Source organism: Monomorium pharaonis, chromosome 2 (genome assembly GCF_013373865.1).
Source record: "Monomorium pharaonis isolate MP-MQ-018 chromosome 2, ASM1337386v2, whole genome shotgun sequence".
Taxonomy (NCBI): Eukaryota; Metazoa; Arthropoda; class Insecta; order Hymenoptera; family Formicidae; genus Monomorium; species Monomorium pharaonis.
Window position 1 is genome coordinate 26,698,002 of NC_050468.1, and position 23,021 is coordinate 26,721,022.

A 23,021-nucleotide genomic window follows, 5' to 3' on the forward strand; every position below is an offset into this window, starting at 1 on the left:
TATCGAGATGGTGCGCGGCCTTCGAGTCATTCGCGTCACTTTCATGGTGATGAATGCCACCGACTCAGTTTAAAAGACTTACCGAGAATCGGCGAAAATGTCTAAAAAAAGGATCGTACATCTGGTATTTTTATCGCTCGCGGCAGTCGGAAAAAGTAGGGATATAAGTAAGGCGATAAATGAACTGATCGATATGAGGAGTACATGCATGAATATAAAAATATATAAATTAATTCTAAAATTATCGTTCGCACGGAACTATTTTCGAACGTCTTTATGCGGCGGCGTTCGGAGGGAAATATCGCGCAGATATTTACTCGATATTGGCTTTCCGGGTATCAGTGCGGATGATATCACGGGCACCCACGCTGATTATTCCGAAAACTCAATGTAGCTCGGTGCATTTCTCCCTGAATGTAGCTCGCCGTATAACGTCAAAATATTAAAAAATCCGTAATCGTGCGAGAGGGTAAAGCCAATCCACTAAAAACTGCAAGACGCGGCGTGTGTACGCGCGCGCGCGCGCGCGCGAGAGAGAGAGAGAGAGAGAGAGAGAGAGAGAGAGAGAGAGAGAGAGAGAGAGAGAGAGAGAGAGGGAAGGTAGAAGCGTCGGCGACGCGGCGGTGGAGAAAGAAGGTAAACCAAGGGCGTGAGGAGAGGCGGGAGGAGAGAGATGCCGTCACGGACACAGGGGTTGGAAGAGGCTGAAAGGGAGTCCTCACGTCGGGAGAGGTGGCACGGCAGAGCGAGGGTGCGGATGTACCGCGCGCGGGGCGAACGAGCGGAATAGGGATGCTGCGTGAGAGCCGAGAGAGGTGTTTCAGTCGCGCGACGGCTCTCGTCCCGGCCAGTCGATCGAGCTTGTCGTCCGTCACGCCGTCGTCGTCGACAAGCGCAGCGACCAGCAATAACGGTCGTCGCGTCAGAGATCAGTGCCGCGTAATTTTTCCCGCCGATCGGCCGATCCCGCGGAGCGTGGTGCTGCGGCGCGCGCGAAACGCGGGAACCTCCGCTCTCCCCCCTTTGCCCTCTTCCCCACCCCCCTCGCGCTCCTCCACCGCGCGGCGGCCCAGTCCGCCGCTTCGAGTCGCGCAGCGAGGCGCCAGGCAGCTTCCTCTCTCGTCGCAGCAACCACCTGTGCCCGCGATTCTCGCGATCGTGTCGCGCCGCTATGCCGACGAGCCGGACGGCGGACGGCGTGTCGCGACGGTAAGGAACGCGCCCGCGTAAAAATCGTCGTCCTCGGCGGTAGCTGACGACGGTCCGGAGTCAAGGTCATCCGAACGGGCTTGCCGCTCTTCTCGCCCTCTCTCTCTCCTTTCCCCTCTCCATCTGTTTCGCGAAGGCTCAACGGGTGGAAGTTCGACGAGCAAGAGTCGCAGCTGGGAGCACTGGAAGTCGTTGGCGGGTATCGTCGTCGGCGCGGGAGCGGGAGACAGGAGCTACCTCCCGGAGGAAGGAGGTAAGAACCTCGCGCGCGTTATGCTAATCTCCCCCGAGTCTTCCCATCGTGTTAATTTTTGCTCGCGACGGAGGAGGAGGAGTGATTCTGTACAAGGCGAGAGAAATGGAGCGGGAAGAGACGTTTCTCTCTCTCTCTCTCTCTCTTTCTCTTTCTCCCTGGCGTCGATTTGCCTAACGAAATGCCGCTTTTTGCGTCGCGATTCGAACGGTGAGTTTCGGTCGGAATTATGAGTTTGAGCGAAGGGAAGGGGGGAGGAGGCGGAGAAAAAAAAACTGTTGAACGTGCTGACCGCTAATGCGAGTTCGCATTAACGTAACCTAAATAATAGGCCGCCGCCGCCGCTGCTGCCGTTGCGCCGTCGCGGGGCAATTATCGTCGTCGAAATACAAGTAAAAAGGGAGACACGAGAGATCGCCAGTTAATTATCGCTTATTTATAATGCGCTCGTGTTTATCGCCTGCGTATATTCCGGCCCGAGCAAGGTTATTGTCAATCGATTGCCGGGGGGGGGGGTTATAATTTTAACTTGGCGCGTTTTTTTTTCACGTTTTGCACCCGCCAATCGCCTGGGTGATGCTCTCCAAAGAGAGATGCACGGAAATTTACATTGCCTGCAAAATACAACAGCATCGTAGAGCGGCGCAATAGCTTAGGCGACACGGTGCAGAATACAGGGAAGGTTCGTTTCTCTTCTTTTTTTTTCCTCTCTCTCTCTCTCTCTCTCTCTCTCTCTCTCTCTCTCTCTCTCTCTCTCTCTCTCTCTCCACGTCGTCGTATCAACGGCGTCGCTTTGACCGTACCTTTAAAATACAAATTTCACGTCCCTCGAGTAATTTCATTACTCGGTGATTCTGTTTACCCCGCACGTGGTTTAGGATAATTGCTTTCTCATTTAGTATGCAAAGTTGTAATTATTAATCGGTTATTCCGCGAAATTCCAAGTTGCCGCGCGTTTGCAATTAGTTGTTTTAACGAAAACCAACGTTGTATATTGTACGTTTAATGAAATGCTTCCACAATCATTTGGGAATGTCGATTAAGCAATGCAACAAAAAGTAACTGTTCTCGAACACCAAAATTAGACTAGTTACATCATATAGCTTCTTGGATGTTGTATATGAATCTGATTTTTTTGCTTTATCACATCTCGGTTTGAGAAATTTGGTTGGTACATAAGGTTGTTAAAAGGATTATTTTTCATGTATTTTCTCATATTATAATTATATGTGACTAGAGAAGTTATTTTATTTCAATCAAAATTAAGTAGGATTAACAGCCTTCAAAGGAAATTTTTGGTGTCGACTGGTTAATAAATTATTTATTGTTAAATGTGGGGCATCGATAAATTTGCTGGAGTATTGTTGCAGTGATTCCGAACTTGAATTCCGAAATTGATGAAATTGGTTGTCATGTGATGTTAAAGCAAAAATGCCGAAATTGTAGGATATCATTCTAAAATACATAGTTACAAATTTACATTTGATTGTTTGTGACTAAGGTGGTCTTAATTTTTAATTTACGCAGAAAAACAGATTCAACGAGATAACGTGAGGCACATCGAGTTATCACTATGTATATTTCATGTAATGTAATTCTTGTTTGTTAACGGAAAGCATGAAAAAAAAATCTAGAGAAAATATTTTATGAAAGTACAAATGTGATTACTTAGTAAATTACATTAATACGGAAAGCTTTCTCACAAAGGACTTTCTTGAAAATTAATTTTTCTTTGTTAAAGCTTCGTTTTCATATTAAAAAAATAGGATTATAAAATTATTAAAATAAGTTTTTCATATTAGTGCGTAAAATTTTAATATTAATTATTTTACATTAAAATGAGTTTCTAAAATATTAACTTTGTTCTGAAAGTTGTACAATGAGATATATCCATGAACAATTGACATTTTACAGTAGATATATTATCTGGTATTTCACAAGTGTACTTTAATCGTAATTTTGCATAATATATTAAAATTTCAGAATTACAAAGCATTAATAAAAGAACCGTTAAATCGTTATATTTCGCTTATTACAAATTTCAACTAAAAATTATAAATGGTATATCTTATATTTCTGTCTTTTTCAACAAATAAGTTACAATTTAAACAGTTTTAAAAAACCTCAAAACGAGACTAGCCGCATTTCTTGTAGTTTTTCGAACATTAAATGTGAATTCAGCTACTAAATGGTTTTATCATGTCTCGATTTTGAGAAATTTGCAGTTAAAGTTGCAGAAAAAGATTATTTTCATGTATTTTATTGTATAATTACAGTACATGGAGAGAATTTTCTCTTAAAAATTACCCTGAAAATCGTGGTAATTATGAGACAACGTAAACCTTGAAGAATTTTACCATACTTTTAATAAATTTTGTTAGAAGTATAGGAAAATTTACAAAATTTTGCCAAATTTTATTAAAATTTTAGTCAATTTTGTCAAAAGTATAGTAAAATTCTTCAAGGTTTATGTTGTCCTACAACTACCACGATTTTCAGGGTAATTTTTAAGAGAAAATTCTTTCCATGTATATGACTTTCTGAAGTTTTATTGCAATCAAAATTAAGTACATTCTTAGGACTTTTAATCCTTTGAAAGAATTTTTTTGTGTCGGCTATGATGAACAAGGTATTCATAGTTAAATATGGACTGTACGTTAAAGATTATGACGCGGAAAAGTTGTGAATTAGGTCATTTCTCAAATCGGCAATTTATCAAATAGTTTTCAACTATTTCTTTAAGCTTAAGGGTTTTTAAGTTCGCTGAATATATAAAATCGATATCACAATAGACAAACTTGAAATTTAATATAATAGATTCAATATAATGGATGTCCAAATGTAAAAAATAATTGAATTTTTGCAAATATTTATGTATAAGAGCTTTTTATGATACGAATTTAATGATAAAACTAACGAATTCCAAAGATCAAAATAGTGTAATCAAGTGGCCGATAACAATTAAATTTGAGCAAAAAATCTCATTTACTGATTTTTTTACATAAACGCGGACAAAAATTTTCGAGCAAATTCTTTTTGTACGTAGCTTTCCCAGAGATGCGTTTGCTAAATTTCCGGAGGACATTGCGATCGTTTCTATATGTACGTACGTAGCTTCGTAGTAATTACTTTCTCACTCTTTTTTTGCCACCGAGCATTGATCAATGGGCTCTTATCTCGCAGAAAAACGGAGAAAGCGAAGGCACAGAGCATCCGTATCGGACGAGAATGCGGGCATTTTCTTCTCAGACCGCGAGCGAGAGAGGGAGGAGAGGGTGAGGGAGAGAAAGAGAAAGAGAGAGAGAGAGACCTTCACACGCGTATCACGGCGATTTGTGTGCATAATCAATTTGCTCGTGCATCCCGCGGATTGGCGGAAGCTCGATAAAGCGCGACGGCGTTTGATCGCGTAGGATTGGCTGGAAAGCCGACGGATGCCATGTATACGTATACACGAAATCTCGACTAACCGTGCACGGTACAAAGCGTACGGTTTGCGTACGCTTATATTGTGCCCGGTCTGTCGCGTGCGTGCGTGCGCGCGTGCACGCGCCTGGCAAACACTTCAATGCGCGGCACAATCGGAAAGGGTGAGAGAGGACGGGGGTACAGGGGGCTGTTCAAACAGACGAATACATTTTCATGGAATGCAAAATATGGAGCGACGGTTACTGCCGCTCCATGAATTAGTGAACACGGTCTCCATCTCCGTACGCGTATTTCACCGGGCTGATAGCGAATTCCTTCCTCGCTCCGGCTGACAACCATAATTCACAGTTCACGGTTAAGCGTAACCTTAACCCTTTCAACCCCCGCACTGCTCTCGCGGAATGACAGCGTAATATTGAAACGTTCCGGTACGGGATGATGTTTAAGGGGATATTTAGTCTGCCGTTTAATTCTAATCGGATCCGATTTTCGACGTTTAAGTTCATTAGGGGGGAAATTACGTGAAATTCATATGTACATACAATATCTATCTCTTCTCCAATTATTTATACGTAGGCAATAGTTGATGAATTGTTTATTTTTGCATTATCTACTTCTGTATATTATATTATTATCTGAGAATAATAGAGTTAACATAAGCTTATTAAATATATCATAATTCTATTGATTTGAGCTTATTCAATTTATCACAATTTATGCATAATATAAAAAAATGGAGCGTCACGTGATTTCAACGATTTTGAGTTTTTCAAGATTTAATTATTTAAGTAATTGTAAGTCAAAACTTAAACCGAAATTATTGACAGCTGAAGAATAGCTTTTTATTTATTTTTTGTACATAAATTCACTTCGATGTATTGAAGAAAATTCGTTTACAAAAATGCATTTTTCCTTATAGCTTAATTTTAACAGAATAATACGACAGTGTTTTCAATTTGTTTTGGAAGAGTTACGCCAAGTACTATAGATTGGTTAATCTTATGTGAAACGAGTTTATGTACAAAATGAATTCTTGTCGTCTTTTCTCACGAAAGCAAATTTTGATGTTGTAAAGAAAAATGCCGAGATATTGTATAGTTTCTCTGAGAGAGCGTATCCGACTTATATTTATTTGTCAGACGGTACAAGATCGTTTTCTCGTAGATGTCTCACGGATACGATTTGTGGCGGTTTTTCCGCAAACGTGTGTATTCGATTACAAATAACGATATAAAGTACGTCTTTTGAACGACGAAATAAATTTATCATTGGGTATATGAAGCCGCGATTAATCGAGTATACTCATCGAGTATATCCGCATACGTGTGGCTTTATTTTTTTTCCTTCGAGAATGAAAGCTGTTAATTTTTTACATAACACGCAACGTACAAATGAAAGTTTCTGATGATTTTTTTTCAACATAATTTAAATGAACAAAATTAACATTTTATTACATCAAAGGACGATCCAAAGCATAGAATGAATTTTTGCGAATTGTGTTGAGGTAATTCAATTAGCGTTCTCTGCGTAAATTGAAAAACGCAGAGGAAAATTGTATATATTTCGCAATATAACATTACGAAGATTTATGTGTACTATATTTGCTATTAAATATCACTGTCCTTTATATGATGAGAAAAAATTTATTGTATCTTTTAATTTGCAAAGAGTTATGAATTTGTCTCTTTCTTTTTTTTTTCTCGATCGCTCTTTCTCGCACTTTATAATTTATTAGAAAAGGTACAGTATATATTTCTGCTTAAAGCCGTAGCTTAATTTAAATACAAGCCCGATATCTGAGAATAATATTGTCTATAACCAAAATATTGGAAGGAAGTATTGAACAGCTGCAATAAATTTATATTGGATGTTGTAGATATATAATATAAAAGTTCTCCGTGGTGGCAAAAACGCTCTTAATGTTCCATAAAATAATAACATAAAAATTAAAAGAACGATTATACTCTTGCGAGACTGTAATAAAAACACGGTAATACCTCCATTATTAATTTCTCCATAGCTGACACAAAAGAGAGAAGGGGGAAAGAAAGAATTGTTTAAAATTATAGTTTTACTTACCCGCACAACAGAATGACACGGTACAATTAACATGTCAATCGAACGCAAGTGGTTTGTTCGGCGTGATTATTCGATCTCTCTCTCCCCCTCCCCTTTTCCTCTCTCTCTCTTTTTTTCTGTCTTTTTCCATAAAACTTTTCACACAAATAAACGAGAGCGGCATTTTTTTGAAAACGTTCTACAAACTGCCGATATTAATTACTGGTTTTATTATGTTGCCAGTTTTGCACTAGTAATTACACGCGTGTAACATTGTCCACAAAATTTTCGGGACAACATTTTACGTCTCGTATGTCTTTTATTGCCGGTAAATTTTTCCCCCGCTGTAATGTTAAACGGTTGGCCGAGTTTTGCGTTCTACAAACAGCAGGCTTCATAAAGTGCGATGAAAATAACGAAAACACAAGACCGAATTAACTAGACTCGGAAATCTGTCATTTGTTATTGTTGTCGTTGCTGCTGTTATTGTTATTACACAACAAAATAGCCTCGATTTTTTCCCCTTTTTCCTTTATTGTTTTTTTTTAATTATTATTTGGATGAAACACGACGACTACTCTTATCCGTTCAATGGAAGTAATTACTTCGTCGTATATATGAACGGGATTTGCTTCATCGTGCACTTGGGATATATTGCGCTAATTATGGGTTTCACAAATAAGCCAGCAGGCCGTTAATTTTCGAGGTAATTAACACGAGGGAACCTCGTTCCCTCAATATAGGAAACACAATCTGTGATTTCAATTTCGGTTGACGTGTTGTCGATTTCGTCCGATAAATAGTGTAAATCTACAACAATCTTGGACGCGATGATCCCTCCCAAATCGATTCATTACGGGCGGGGGAGGGGGGAGGGAGATGGGGGAGAGAGAGCGTGAGCCGATGGCAGACTGTGCTTAATCGGCTGTGCTTAAACAATGCACTTCCTCCACGGTCCGGTATCCTGCTATAAATAAACAAGCGCGCTCGCCGACCGAAATTTTCGCTCAAATCCATCGTGGTGTTATCACGCGGAACAGCATATTTAGGCCGCGAAAATATACATACATAATCTCTGGGTTCCTGTTGCGCATTTAGCGTCAAATATGGCTGGCCATTCTCTAAAGCTTCGTTTACATTTAACGGAATTACCGTGCAACCACTGGCGTTAAATCCGAGATGGGAATATGAGCTGGAGTGTGTATACAGAGAGAGAGAGAGAGAGAGAGAGAGAGAGAGAGAGAGCACGCTATCTTCTATAACGTAAGCATCTCCTATAATTTAGAGCGGAACAACATTCACCGTACTTTACGGTAAGGATGCGAATCAATACGAGAGATACCCGATAATTGATGAATATAATATATTTCTAGATTTTTACCCTTGTTTTTACCTCGTTAAAATTTAGCGTCAAAATTGGTGTTCAAAGAATCTACCCAAGTCTGTAAACGAACGTTTGCTTCATGGAGAATTTTAACGAGAAAAGAAATACCGCGGCGTATCAGTACGCGATTGCGAACGTTAAAATGCGCGCGTTATTACACATCGTACAGCACGATATAATCGTGTGAGACTTTATAAGGAATTTTCGAGAGAGTTACGCATTTCCTATATTATCTGAAAAACAAAAAAGCAACGGAACATCTCGCATTCAATTCGCGAGCTTTTGTCCGAGAATAGCGCGTCTGAATTTTTCACGACTTTCCGCCTTATCGGGTTCCGTAATTCTTCAACTCCGTTGAAAACTATTTTGGCCGCGAGAGTTTCTCTTATTAATCGCATCCCTGGATGTGGTGACCCGGCAGTGAAAAATTCGCTATTTTAAAAGACGCGATGAATTATTTCGCATTGGCCTGTATTCTAATTCCGCGTGCTTTACCCAAATTTTAAATGCAAACCGTAGTGTTTTGAAGTTATATCAACGTAATATTTTACACCGCGAGCGTTCTAAGAGAAGATTGCAAGCTCTCTCTCTCTCTCTCTCTCTCTTTTTTCTTACTTTCTTAATAACGAATGAAATTTAAAAAAATGCGATATCATTACTTTTATTATTCCTTATTTGTCGATTGCATTGTTAAACATTTTAATAACGAATTTTCATGCACAAATTACAATTTTTGTAACGAAAAGATTATTCAGGCTCACTAATTATCCGCTGCGCATTATTGCATCTTGTTTTAACTATTTTTAGCTTATCCCCCTCTTTAATCTCTCTCTCTAATTAAAATATAAATTATGTTTACCACTTGCACGTACATAAAAGTTGAACTAATAGATAAGCACGGCCCGGGGAATTGCCACTGTTACGTGAAAAAGTAGAAATGCATTTTCACCATTGGGCGAATTTTTTTGGTCCCGTGTACAAAGCAAGCGCCAGTCAAACGCGGAATTCATCGAGTATGGAAAAAAATGGGATTGAATTTTTATTCTTTCGCGTGTTTCACACAGGCGTTGGGACGCGGTGTATTTTCGCCTCTATTCATTTACGGGTACCACGCCAGCCAATAGGGTACAATGAATACTGTGAATTATCGGCCGGTTTTACCCCTTTTTTCCGCGTGCGAATCTCGAAGCGTAAGATTCGATGAAACTATTCCAGTGCATTCGGTGTATTCGATGACCGCCCCTTACAGCATGTATCTATCTATCGATTTGTTGTTAAACCCTTTTGTTAACAGCTGCGACCAAAAAGAGGTTCTTTTTCCTTTTTAAACAAAGGCTTACGTTTAAGTGTCGCTACATCCAAGTAAATTCGTGCAAATGATGTTTACACGGCGAACATTAAATTCGCATGCATTTCCTTTATACAGATAGCTAAAGCCGAGCTGCCTTATACGAACCCGCTTGTCTGCCAGATTATGATCATAAATGGTTCCGTTGCAATATGCATATCGTGAGGTGCAATCTTAGCGGGCTTAACCCTCTTCAAGCTTAGTGAATGACATAATTCGCGCTACATCCATCATTATAGCCTACTTATCGGATGAATTATTCTCAAGGTATCGCCCTCCCCGGCGATAAGAGAGACAATCCAATAGAAACCCGCATAATCATTAAACTTTATTAAGTTGCGGTCAGAGGCAAGATCAACACGTTTACGGCCAACGTCATATTTGAATGATATATACGAGCTGGTTTGCGGTTTCGCTTCTCACCATACGCCACTGTCGTATATATCAGGGTAACCAAAGATTTACATCCACGCTTATATTCACGTACAGAGAGGTACAAAACGGTGATCTCTTTCCTTGTTAGAAAGGAGTTTTCATCTCCACGCTCATTATTTCACCATTAAATGATTAATTTGAGTTTTGAATCAGTTGGAAAGGTCAAAGTTTTTTTTTTTTTTTTTTAATCTGTAAATACACGAAAACGCACGGAAATAATAAAAATATTTCAACTCCGAATGGTAATTTATAACTACATTACTCAGTCTAATATTTAAGTAGAAATAAATTGAACGTAGGGAATTGATCAAAGGATCCTCGCTACGTAAGACATACTCAGCACAGTCGAAACTTTATCAGTCGAAATGGGGAAGATATTAAGATGATTGCACAGAGATGTACGGGATTTCAGCACTTTGACGCGCGCTTTCGGCAAATGAATTCACGAAATTATATACAGAGCCCGTCCGATTATAGCGCGGAGTTTGTCACTGAGATTTTTGAACACCGCTTTACACTCACTGACCCATTTCACTCATCTCTCTCGTGAAACACGCTAACTCGACTCCGCCATCATCCCGGGCGGCGACGGGGGTCACCGCAGGATCCGTGTCGCCTATGAATCTCGCTGTCCGATCGGCCATCCTGGTGCCACCGAATAGATTTCCGTCGTCGGAAGGTGATTCATTTCTGACTGGCACAGAGGTTCGAGAGAGGACTTCTCATCGGCACGCGCGAAAAACGCGTAGACGCTTAAGCTCCGCGACCCGGTGGTAAACTTAGTCATTAAAATGTCATCCCCGGGGGATGCTAGCGCGAGGAGAGGAGGGGGGGGGAGGGAGAGGGTAAAGGCAATTAGTTACTGCCATAAATTACCATTACGCGCGCGCGCGCGCGAAGCGGCGCCGGAGCTTCTAACAGGCCAACCGATCCTTTTTATTCACCGCCGTGACTCCTGATATCGGGTTAATGAAACGATGCACCGCGCGAGCACACGGGTGCCGTTGCAATCGATTTTAGTTAGGTGCAGCGGGTGTCACATCCGCACGCGTGGATCGTCTTATAATATGCGCGCCGCGGGTAGGCGGCTACGAAGAAGGATAGCGGGGGAGCAAAAAGGGCACAACGGGGATGAAAAGGGAACTGTGTTGTGCAGGGAACAATATTTCAGGCTGTCTAAAATAATTGCCTTTCCGATGACACATCAGCGTGAAATCATTAATAACGGGATTAATATTCCGGATTACGTTATTTGATCAATCATTTTAATCGATAATTCTAATCGCAGCTTATATTGTTAATATCGACTGGCGCCGTCGCTTTGTAAACATTTACGCTTTCAATAAAATGTAATTTACGTTAGGTGATACTTTAAATTAATATTCATTTGTATCGGATAAATTTTGCCTGGCACACAAATGAATATTAATTTTGTAGAAAAAGTGTGCTACACACACCACACGTGTTTGATGCGCGGGAACTTATATGTATAGCCGTTTGAAATACGTTGTTAATTTTCATGGATATTCGCAAATCATTAACCGCTATCGTAAATCATTAGCTTACCGACTGATCCTGGCGTGCGGTCAATTCGATATATCGCCGCGTTCATATTTCGGGATGTTATTGCCGGAAGCACTCGTTAATGGGCCAGCCAGAGGAAACGGAGATACGTGGGGAGTCCATGCTACGCGCGGCGTGCAGGTATATTACCGGGATACCGTTTTTCCGGTGACAATATTGAGAGTGGAAACGCGCCATTGTCCTCCGGCTTGGTATAAATCTAATTGTAAGGTTGGCCGCGAATTGCTATGTACACATGAATCTTTCGCGGATGCCCGGAATGCATTCTCCCCTGAACGTCGCACGAAAATATATTTTCAAGATAAAAATAATGATACTGCACAGTAATACACCTTTGCTCTTAAAGCGGAAATAGGTCTTTTAACCACTTAAGATTGGAGGGAGGAAGGGATGGTTTTAAAAAATCGGTGAAATTTCGGTTACAATGATTTTTTGGATCGCTGATTATGAATCTACTATCAGAATTCCAAAATTAAAAATGACGGATTCAATATACATGAATAGACAAAAATGATAAGATTTGATATATTTTCATTAGTAGTTTCGAATCTTTATTTATAATTGTTTTTTGATATATGATTTGAATTGCAACTATTGTTTTGAAATTTGAAATAAAAAAAAACAAGAGAAAGAACAAAAAACCATCAGTAAATGGAATACGCTACGTTCCTGTTACTCTAGTTTTAACTGAGAGCAGTTTCTTGTTACGAAATAATAAAAAAAAAAAAACGTAAAAAGTGTTTTACGCTTAGCTTTTTCAATTTGCTATTTTTTCCTACTATATTGGATTCGCCATTTTTAATTTGGAAACTCTAATTGCAGATTTATAATTTGCAATTCTAAAAGTTTAGAAGGACAAAGATTGTAAAAGCGATTGAAAAATATCAATGTTTTCCATTATTTTTCTCCTGTTGAATCTGCTGTTTAAAATTTTAAAAATTTGATAGTAAGTTTTATAATCGATCATGATTAATTTCTGTTTTCGTTTTTTTTTTTATGAACATGAGAATCATAAATATCGATATTAAAAATATTATACATATCTTACACTTTTAAAATATAGTAAACTGCAATTTTTTTATGTAAATATTTTAAATTTGAATTTTGTCCAAGGATAGAACAAAATATTTACATTTTTACGTCGCACTGGTTTTATTAAAATTTATTTCACATTTTTTAAATATCTATCGTAAGATTTAATTTGACAAATACCAACGTGTAACAGAAGTTATCGCCGAGGTAGTCAGCCTCTCTAACTTTTCGAAGAATCCGTTTTCTAACCCGACGGCAATTAGGTGTCACATGTCGCGCATATATTCTCCGTTATTAGACCCATCGATCCGTTCGCGCGAGATGGATTAAGGAAAATTCAATGTTCAAATATAATAAGGCGAAGGAACGTTCAATTACACAGGTCGAGAGCAAATCGCCATACCTCGCGTCGAGCTACCCGCGCTCGCGGTCGCCGAATTTGGGCCGTACATTTCGTTAATGAGACGGGACGGGGGTGCCGTGCGGGGGAAACGATTAAGGTTTGTAACCTGTGGTTAAAGCCCCGCTGGCGTATCTGTCCACACGCGGAACAAGCGTCAGTTCCGTACAATGGCGCGCGCGCGCGGACACACACACACACACACACACACACACACACACACACACACACACACACACACACACACACACATGTGAACCATTGGCACAGGAATCGCCGAAAATGGAAGCGAATTATCGAATTTTCGAGATATTGGCATTCGGAGCGACGTCGCACACATCGCCTCGACGTTTACACGCTACACGTACGAGATGTCCCGGGAAATGCAGGCGGTGCGCGCGAGATTCATCTCCCTCGAGGGGAGGAGTTCCGAGAAGAAGTTTCGTCTCAACAAAAACTTACCTTGTACTTTGTCCCTCCTTCCTCCCCCAAATGCTAATCCCCAATCGTTTCTACTACGGCCGAATCGAAATCTCATTAAAGTAACGGCTGATAAAAGAATTATCAAGTTAGTCTTGTCTTAGCGCAAACTGCTGAAGACATTTCGCGCTATTCGGGGAAAACGGCCGGGAGTTGCACGCTGAATATTCAACGTTTGTGGAGCGCCTAGTAATCTCCGAGTCTTTTTGATCTGAGTATAATATTCGAGCGCATGGAAAAGCTAAAAGGAAAATCTTGCAAGACTATTTAATATCTCTTTGTTTGAAATATGCGCGAAACCTGCGTTATTTAATTGATGTTGTTAATTAACTTCGTCCCGCAGAGAGAAAGAGGTGGAGGAGGAGGCGGGCGGGAGGCTAATACCTCAGAATTAACGTTCGAGCTTTATTGGATCATTGTAATTAGTGCCCCCGCGCGCGCGCGCGCGCCCGTTCATTCATTTGCAAAATCCGTAAATGGAGGGTGTGCGTTAGATTTGCGTTAGATTTTATTAAACCGCCCCTCGCGCGGGAAGTACACGTGACGCAGCTCTGCATCATCCGCGAGTGACGCGTGTTCGCGCGAATAATCGCTTATTAGGTTACTAGGCACTTCAAATGCTTTTTCGCTGTAGCCCCGCAAATTTAAATTGCCCTGTAACTTGATAAATATTCTGGCGTGTATTTGTTCCGTAAATCACGCGGCATGAGGCTTTTGCAGGGCACCGATGCGGGAAACGTCATATACGTGCTACCCCCTCGAAAAAAAAGGGGAAAAACAAGTGCCCGCTGCAGCGGCACACGCGCAATTTCGCGCGTTGTTGGATAAATCTGTCGTTTAATACGCGCCGCATTTAAACGCGAGCGGGATTGTTTTCAAAGTTACGATACTACTTTTGCCAAATGCCGTTGAACGACTTCCGTTCCCGTGGTTGATCTGCCTGTCCATTCGCGAATCTATTTCTCTGTTTCATATAAAAATTCTTCAGTCCTCTTGAATCACGCGTTTAATGGGCACTTCTGATATCGTGTACGTAGAAACGAATAACCTCCGACAATTAATCTCTACGCATAAAGTCCGCGATATGTGTTTACTTACAGCAAGATTAAAGTAATTTTTTCCCTTCTGAGAGATTTATATTTCTCTCTCAGCCTTTTCGAGTTTCCCTAGCCGCAAGCGTTGCAGTAAATGAATAAATATAAAACGTTGCTTTGCGTCCGAACCAGGTAGCACTGACGCCTTGTGACACACATCCGTACAACGAAAATTGTTTTATGTTGTGCAAAAAAAGCATCACTTATTTTACATTTTACGGAATTTTTATTAAAAAACGCACAATTATATCGAGAGAGAAAAATAGTTGTAGTAGCCATAACATCACTATAATTTATAGTCATTTTTAGACCCAACCATATTTTTATAGTTATTCAGAAATATAAATTATAGTTTGTTTAAACTATGTTAAGTTTTCATAATCATAATATTGATTGCCATAAGTTGTATAGTCAATCAAAATGGAGATTTTAATACAGTATGCTGCATCATAAAACAATCACGGTTATTATTACCAATATTATAGTAATAATTATTATAAAAATGATATTGCTGACTATAATTATCTTATTATACAATTATAGTCGCATATATCACATATTTTTCTCTCAGCACACCTGTCCTAGAGATTTTTCCCCTAAGGCTCCCCGTATTTGTATTCGTTTGTACATGAAACGCGTTGTACATGAAATCAATGGCATAGATTGAAATATTCGGGACAAGCTCTGTATCTTGAGATACAGACGATCCAATAATCCAATATTGACCGGAAATCAACTATGCTCAATTTATCGTCGAGAAACGATTTATTGCTGTGAAATCTCACGGTACGGACGAATTTTCTCATCGGAATTGGGAACCAAGTAACGCGAAATTCCTCTCGATCAAACGGAATTCATTCTCCCAAACGGCACTAATGAGAGTCCGTGAAACGGAGGCGCGATAAGGAGCTACGAGGAACGGAATATTCGGTAGTTATTTCGTTTCGTGTACACACACAAACACACACACGAGCGCGCGCACACACAGTTATTTTGTAGAGAAAGGGAAATATTTCGTTAAGGAGCGGCGTTGAACCTTGATGTTTGTTTTGGTAACGCGTAAAGGGGCGCGAGTGTAACGCAAGGCCCACCCCTTTGCTCTTTACTCGCTCGGCGAGACTCGAGTCAGTTGGTACGACGCGAGTGTTGTCGCTCCGCGTTTGTTGTCGTACACACGACGGTTGTCATACCCATCGAAACGCGATCGCGTCAAATATCAGACGCGATTATTTCTCGTGAGCTATTAGCCCGCCCGTTTATTTAATTTCCACGGTGCTGGCTGTTTATCGAAGCGAGTATTTCACGCAATTTATTCGTTTCACGTGATGACGATGGGGGGGGGGGGATAGGGGAATATTATAAATTATTCTATTGCAATATTTATACGCGCGTGCACGATGATGAATTTGGTAATGATATTTAGATTCAATTATTTATTAACAATGTGTATTTCATATTAGATTTCGTTGTATCCGCGCGTACGTGTTTGAAAGGTATCACAATTGGATACTTTCGGGTTGATTACGTTTTAAGTCGTTAACGCGAAATGTATTAATCGTAACGCGCAATATTAGATGTAAATGTCTTTTCTAAATTTGAAACCACAAACAAAATATTGCCAATTTGAATCGACGTCGCCATGACTTTAATTAATAAGTTAACATTGCTGTAATTATGTTTGTATTTTGACATTTGTTAATTACGTAGACTGAATTTGGCGTTTGTACCTCGTTTGCAATTCGTCAAAAGTTGCTGCTATTTGAAATTTTGCTCGTTTTAATGTTTTAATTATAAGAGCTTTATATATTGTGTATATATTTTTTTTCGTTCGTGCTTACGTGCGGTTTTCATGCAATGTACAAAAGTAAAGTGCGCGGAGCGTATGTCAAAAATACTATTTGAAGTGGTGACGTGAAATATCTCATTGTGATGAGTGATAATCAAGTATCTACAATTGTAATATGTTGCATTGTATAAGAGTGCTACGAAGAAATCTGAAGAAGATGAAGAGAAATGAAGAAGACTTTCGATGGAGAAAGCATAGAGTAAATAAAATATTTTTTATTTTACTGATAGATCTTTGTAAAAATTCTATCTGATATAATTCTCTCTGTATAAAAATATGTATGTATTAAATTGGAATACATCAATCGTATAGCATAATCACGTTGGCATAAGAATAAATTGATATTAGATAAATGTAATGTTTTACAAAGATCTTGGAATGGATAGACTCTGGAGCAGATCAATTTAAATATTGTTTACTTATTAAATGTTTATTAAATATTTTATATATACGAATTGTCAAATACAATCAAAGATTTTCAGGAAACGTAATTAAGAACATTATGAAAATAACAATTTGATTTGTGTAATTTTTGAATTTCGATGTCAATTATATTGTAATAAATTTAATTATTGATTTAATTAATAGCTTGAATTTATGTTTTCTTGGATAATTAATGAAGAAAAACAAAGAATAAAACGAATTATTATTATAAAACGATGTCATAAAATGATGGAATAAAACGATGTAAAATAGAAAAGACACTAATATTATATATATTACTAGTATATATTATATATTAGTATTATATAATATAAAATTTTTATTTTATTATTACGTCAAAGATAATGAATATTGAAATAGAATGATTATTCATACGTATTTACTTTTCTGTATATGTATTCTTTCTATATTTTCTATAATATAGTAAGAATAAATAATTTATAAAATATTGAAAAGATTTAGTAATTTAATTCTTTTTGGTAAAAAGTCAAACTGCGTTTGTTTTCTTTATACGCTTCCAAGACTAGATATTATATGAACTAATATAAAAAAGCAATATTTAGTGTTATTTTTGATGTGTGTTTCGCAAACATAAATAAAAAACAGAAAATATTAATTAATTTATTTAATGAAAAACAAGTTATAATTGTATATTTGCATACTGAACAGGTCAGTTTTACTTTGATTTTTCAGAGTCTATCCATTTCTATTTTTATTGGGTCTTTTACTTTATATTGCCTTATATTATTTGAAATAGAGAGATATATACGTTGCTGTTATGTTGGTCAAAAAGTACGCTCACCACATGGTCAATTTTCTGACTCGCACTATGCACACGATCTCTACTATCTCGCATGACAATCGCGAAGGCACAAAGCCCACCGACCAAAGTGTGGCTCCGATGTCGAACCAAAATCTCTAAAACTTTGTTAGAGATTACCGTTCGCAAACTTGTCGTTTCACTCGAAGAATTTGACCGACAACAAAACCGGAGTCACGCAAGATTGTATCAAATCAATATATTATTTTTTTTATACAGTGTAAATATATACATATATAGATTAAAAATCTGTATATATTTATATTATAAATTAAGTTTTGCGAGCAATGTTCGATAACCGAATACAGATATTCGATAACTTCAGATCCAATAATTATTTCACCGTGTATGTAATATTGAAAGGGAGGGGGGAGTAATTTTACATAATCGTGTAATATATTTTAATATTATAAGAATTTACAGTATTGTTCTTCGATTCTTCATTGCTCTCTATGAAGGAAAATGATTATTGCATCATCTTTTTTAAATATGGCTGAAACTGCTCTTAATAACTCATTACGAGATTTATGAAACGACTATAAAAATTAACTTTGAAAAACATTTAACCAATATTTCCATTATTTGTTAAATCGATATTTATTCTTATTTTTTTCGACGATGTAGAACGTGCATTTTATTATTTGCAAAACAAAAGGAATTATAACGCTCATTTCTCGAGAGTTTGCTCTACGAATTTATTTTTATATCACATTTTTTTTGTGAAAAATATTTCATTTTTATAAATATGTAATATTTTTCTAGTGGAAACATAACTTAAAATGGAAGCCGTTCTATAACACGCGTGGCGTGTTGCATTAAAACTCATATATACGCAGATATACCGATACGAAATAGACCGCGTGAACAATGTTCTTTTAGGCGGAAACGCGGGGGAGTCGAGGCCAAACTGGGATCGCAACGAGCAATTCTGCCGGCGCGTCGCGTGCAAGTGCAACGTAATGGGCACAGGGGACATCATGCAGATCGGGTGTTTCTTGCTGCTGCGAGGGCGCGATCGAATTTCATCGCGCGGAACCGGTGCGGAACAATGTAAAAAGGAAATTGAAAATGGAGAAGCCGCGACGGGGGGGGGGTGGGCGCGAACGAGCGTTTATATGCGGCGCCTAGTACGGTTTCCACACGAACGGGGGTGGATATGCCTTCCTTCGCGCCCCGGCAAGACTTCGAAGTCGATTAATTTTCCGAAGGCGCGTATCTACACGATGAACACGAGGTGAGCACGACCGATTCGGTCGTCATTTGCTACTCCGTTAGACAATCTTGTATGACCTGGGGTTGATTCGAGGCTCTCAGGGAAATTTCCGTGTGTCGTTGCAATCTACTATGGGGATAATAGAGATCTATCCGTTACTTTAAATTACAACCTTAATTAACGGGAAACGGTACGATTATCATGTGTTTCTGCACAAGTTTTTCCCTACGAAATATTAAAATGTACGGAAGAAAGGCCTGACCTTTCGCAAGTGTTTTTTACGTCGTCGCTGCACACCGGGCGCCCAGTTTTTTTTTTCCTTTACTAAAGCCACGCGTTTTTTTTGCTTACTAACGCGTTCTTTCAACGTTAAATTTAATTGTTTTCTTTAGAGCGCGAGGTAATTAATAATCTGTTATATATATATGTATATATACGTCGTCCTTCATAGCGTCTGCTATCTTTTCAAAATGATTAAATACGTCGCTCATTAGCACATACACACACGCCACGTATTCAAGTACAGCGTCCTGCATGTATGCTCGAAAGGACAGATTATACGGTCTCTACATACTGCGTGAATACATCAAACACAGTCGTGGACGATCGCACGATAAATGGATAATCCCACGCGATGCCGCATTCTTTTCCGCTTCTCGGAAGTCGCGAGAGGATAGTTCTTCAAGCTGAGCTTAATGGATGGTAGATAAATTCAGGCTAACTTCCTCGGACGAATAAAATCAGCGAGCGCGCTCGCTCTATTTCGATCCTCTCGTGGCTTTGCAGTTTCCCACCGCACGCTTTTTTCGCGGCGCTTCTGAGTGAGTGCAAGCTTTTAAAGATCTTCAACACCGGCGGTTTCAGCTTCGCTTCACCTAAATCTTTGCTCCATCGAGTGGAAAGGTTTCTCTCTCTCTCTCTCTCTCTCTCTCTCTCTCTCTCTCTCTCTCTCTCTCTCTCTCTCTCTCTCTCTCTCTCTCTCTCTCTCTCTCTCTCTCTCTCTCTCTCTCTCTCCCTCTCCCCCTCTCTCCCCCCCTCTCATTCTTTCTTTCTCTTTCTCTCGATCTCTCTCTCTCTCTTTCTCTCGTTCTCTCTCTCTCTCTCTCTCTCTCTCTCTCTCTCTCTCTCTTTCTCTCTCTCTCTCTTTCTCTTCGACGCGGTAAACGAGAGAGATGATTGCGCGCGAGTGCTCATTGACAATACCGGACAATGCGTTTATACAATTATTCAACGTGTAAATCGAATTGAGCGCCGCCAACGCGGAATTGATTGAGAGTATACAATGGTAATGATCGAATATTAACATGGCCTAGATGGAGCACAGCTTTATTTTTTGTAATATCACGAGCAGAATGAACTCAATTTTCCTTGTGTACGCTTTTTTATCTATTTTTTTTTTAAGCGTTCTAAAGAATCTTTTTAATCGCGTTTTAATTATTATTTTCTATTATCTCTTTAATCCATTGAATTAAGTTTTACGAAAATCGATTAACTACTATAGAACAGGATAAAATTATCCAAGAAGCGAGGGCGATTAAAGATATCGAAATGTAATAAATGTAATTTATTCACGTATATATTCAATAAAATATAAGACAAAAATAAATTACATTTGCTGTATTTTGATTATAACTTCGATTAAGGTATATTAAGCTGGCTGAGTCATATCATCAGAACACATCGATTTCTATATTGCAATTATTTGCTAATTATTTGCTACTTTTTGCTGAACAACAATTTTTTTACTCCTGCCAAAAAAAAAGTTACTATTTGTAACTTTTTTTGGTTAGAACAAACAAATTTTTTTGTCATCAAAAGATAGAAAATAATTAAGCAAATAATTCCCATATTATTATTTGCTAATTATTTTATAAATATAAACAAAATAAATTAAAGAATCATCGATACATGGATTTTTTGCTAATTATTTGCTACCTTTTTGGTGAGAAAAAAAATTTTTTTGTTTCAGCCAAAAAAGTTACAAATGGTAACTTTGGCTAAAGCAAAAAATTCTTTTTATCACCAAAGGCTAGCAAATAATTAGCAAATAATTTCTATATTAATGATTTTTTAATTTGGTTAATGCATATGGATTTTTTTCTATTGCTTAATATTAAGCTATCTAGCCATTGGTATTTTTTTGGCTGGAGCAAAAAAATTTTTTTTCCAGCAAAAAATAGCAAATAATTAATAAATAATTCCAATGTAGAAATCGATGTGTTCTGATGATATGGCTCAGTCAGCTTAATATATCTCTTCGATTATAACTTCGATCGCTCATTTCTTCGGCCATTTCATTTTACATATTTTATTACTTTGCATGTAACAAACTTATTTCTTATAGTAACTATTACTTTAATCAGGCTAAATTACCAAAAATTTTTAATTAAAAAATTGTATTCAAAATTTATTAAAGAGTTCTAAAGAATTTTTAAAATAATTTTTTATCTTTTTAATTTTAAATTAAGTAGCACGTCAGTATACTTTTGAAGATACCTTGCGTGTCAGTTAAGTCTGCAGTCAATATAATCCCTCAGCAGCTTATTACTTTCTTATGATCCTAATAGTTTTGAAAATCGGTAAAAATGCAATCTTTAATTCACATATCCTCTTATCGATTTACTTTACTTGTACTTCGTAAAGAGAGTAGCGGGGTTTGATATCACAAAAGCATTAGTTAACCGGTGCTGTCAAGCCGAAAACTCTGCAAAGCCCTTGAGAAATTCGCGCACATGTATCCGAGCTCGCAATGTTAGGTATCAATGTGAACGTTTCTCAACATGCTTTAACTTTTCCGGAGCTTTCTCTCGACTTCTTCTCTGTGCATCTGCGAATCGCGGCAATTACGAAAGAAACATCGGAGACAAATGAGCGTCGTATGTACACAGCGTGCGTTTAACAATACTCCTTCGACGTTGACTAGATCTTTTATCGCGCGAATCAATGTAATGAACATCGCACGAGAGTCTACTATTTCAAAATGGAATACGCTGTAAGATAGAAAAATATATGCGACAGTACGGAAAGGTACGCTGTTTCGCATAACTTGCCTCGATTTTCTCATTAGTTGCTCATCGACTTTAAATTGAAAATTACACGGTCAGCAAGCAACGCAAACGTCCCGGAGATACAAAGGGATTATAAAGATGTTTAAAAGATATCTCGTTCTTCCACGGGCGGTCCTTTAGACGTTTGTCTGTTGGATATTCGCCTGTTGTTGTTTTAGTTTTTCTTTCTTAACCGAAAGGGCACCTCCGCGGAATACATTTTAACGAAAGGATTGCGCACAATGCGAGAGGGAATTTTCAAGAGGTGAATATATATTTTTATGTACAAACGTGCGCCGTGCTTGAATAACATTTGAAGTCCTTCATGTCACGTCGCGTAGGAATGGTTTGCTCTGCAAACATTACCGTGTGTACGCTACTCATTTGTAAATAAATATGCAAATAAACAAATTGCGAAGTAATTAATGTTTGGGCAGACGTGGACGTGGACGCGCGCGCATTTGAACAATAGTAGTAAACGGAATTTCAAGGAGCGGTGTCCATGTTTAATGAGACATTAATTAGCGCCGGATGACGATAAAATCCGTACAAAATCGGTTTGAACGACATCGACACCCGTCGGCGATATTTGTACCGCACGCAACAAGTTAGCGTGGCAATAGCGAGAGCTGTTGGGCTTCAAATAGGAATTGAAATTAACGTGTGCAACGTGAGACGGAGTGCGTGCAATCCGACTGATCGACGCGCGTATATCGCCGATCGCAATTTAACGCGAATTAATATCCGCGAGGCTTTTGGGAAAAGCGATAAAACGGGAACCGAATGCGAGAGGGTGAGGGAGAGGGGGGGGGGGCGAGAGAGCGTATTATCTGGCGCCGCGCGATGCGTGGCTGTTTCCGCACATTCCCTCATCGGGGATTCTGACAACCTCTTGACTGGGGGGTGGGACCGTGACAATTAGGCGAGAATCGTGAAGCTGGAGCA

At 38.8% G+C, this 23,021-nt stretch overlaps 1 protein-coding gene across 2 annotated transcripts in view; it reads left to right on the plus strand.

Annotated features, from left to right (window-relative positions):
* Window positions 1-766: 766 nt before the first annotated feature.
* Window positions 767-23,021, plus strand: part of LOC105839493 (monocarboxylate transporter 4) — an 88,806-nt gene continuing 66,551 nt past the window's right edge. Inside the window, exon 1 of one of the 2 annotated variants that reach the window (XM_036283462.1) lies at window positions 767-1,462. The gene's annotated coding sequence lies outside the window, so the exon portion shown is untranslated. The remainder of the gene's footprint in view (window positions 1,463-23,021) is intronic. The other variant, XM_036283461.1, reaches the window with a different exon arrangement.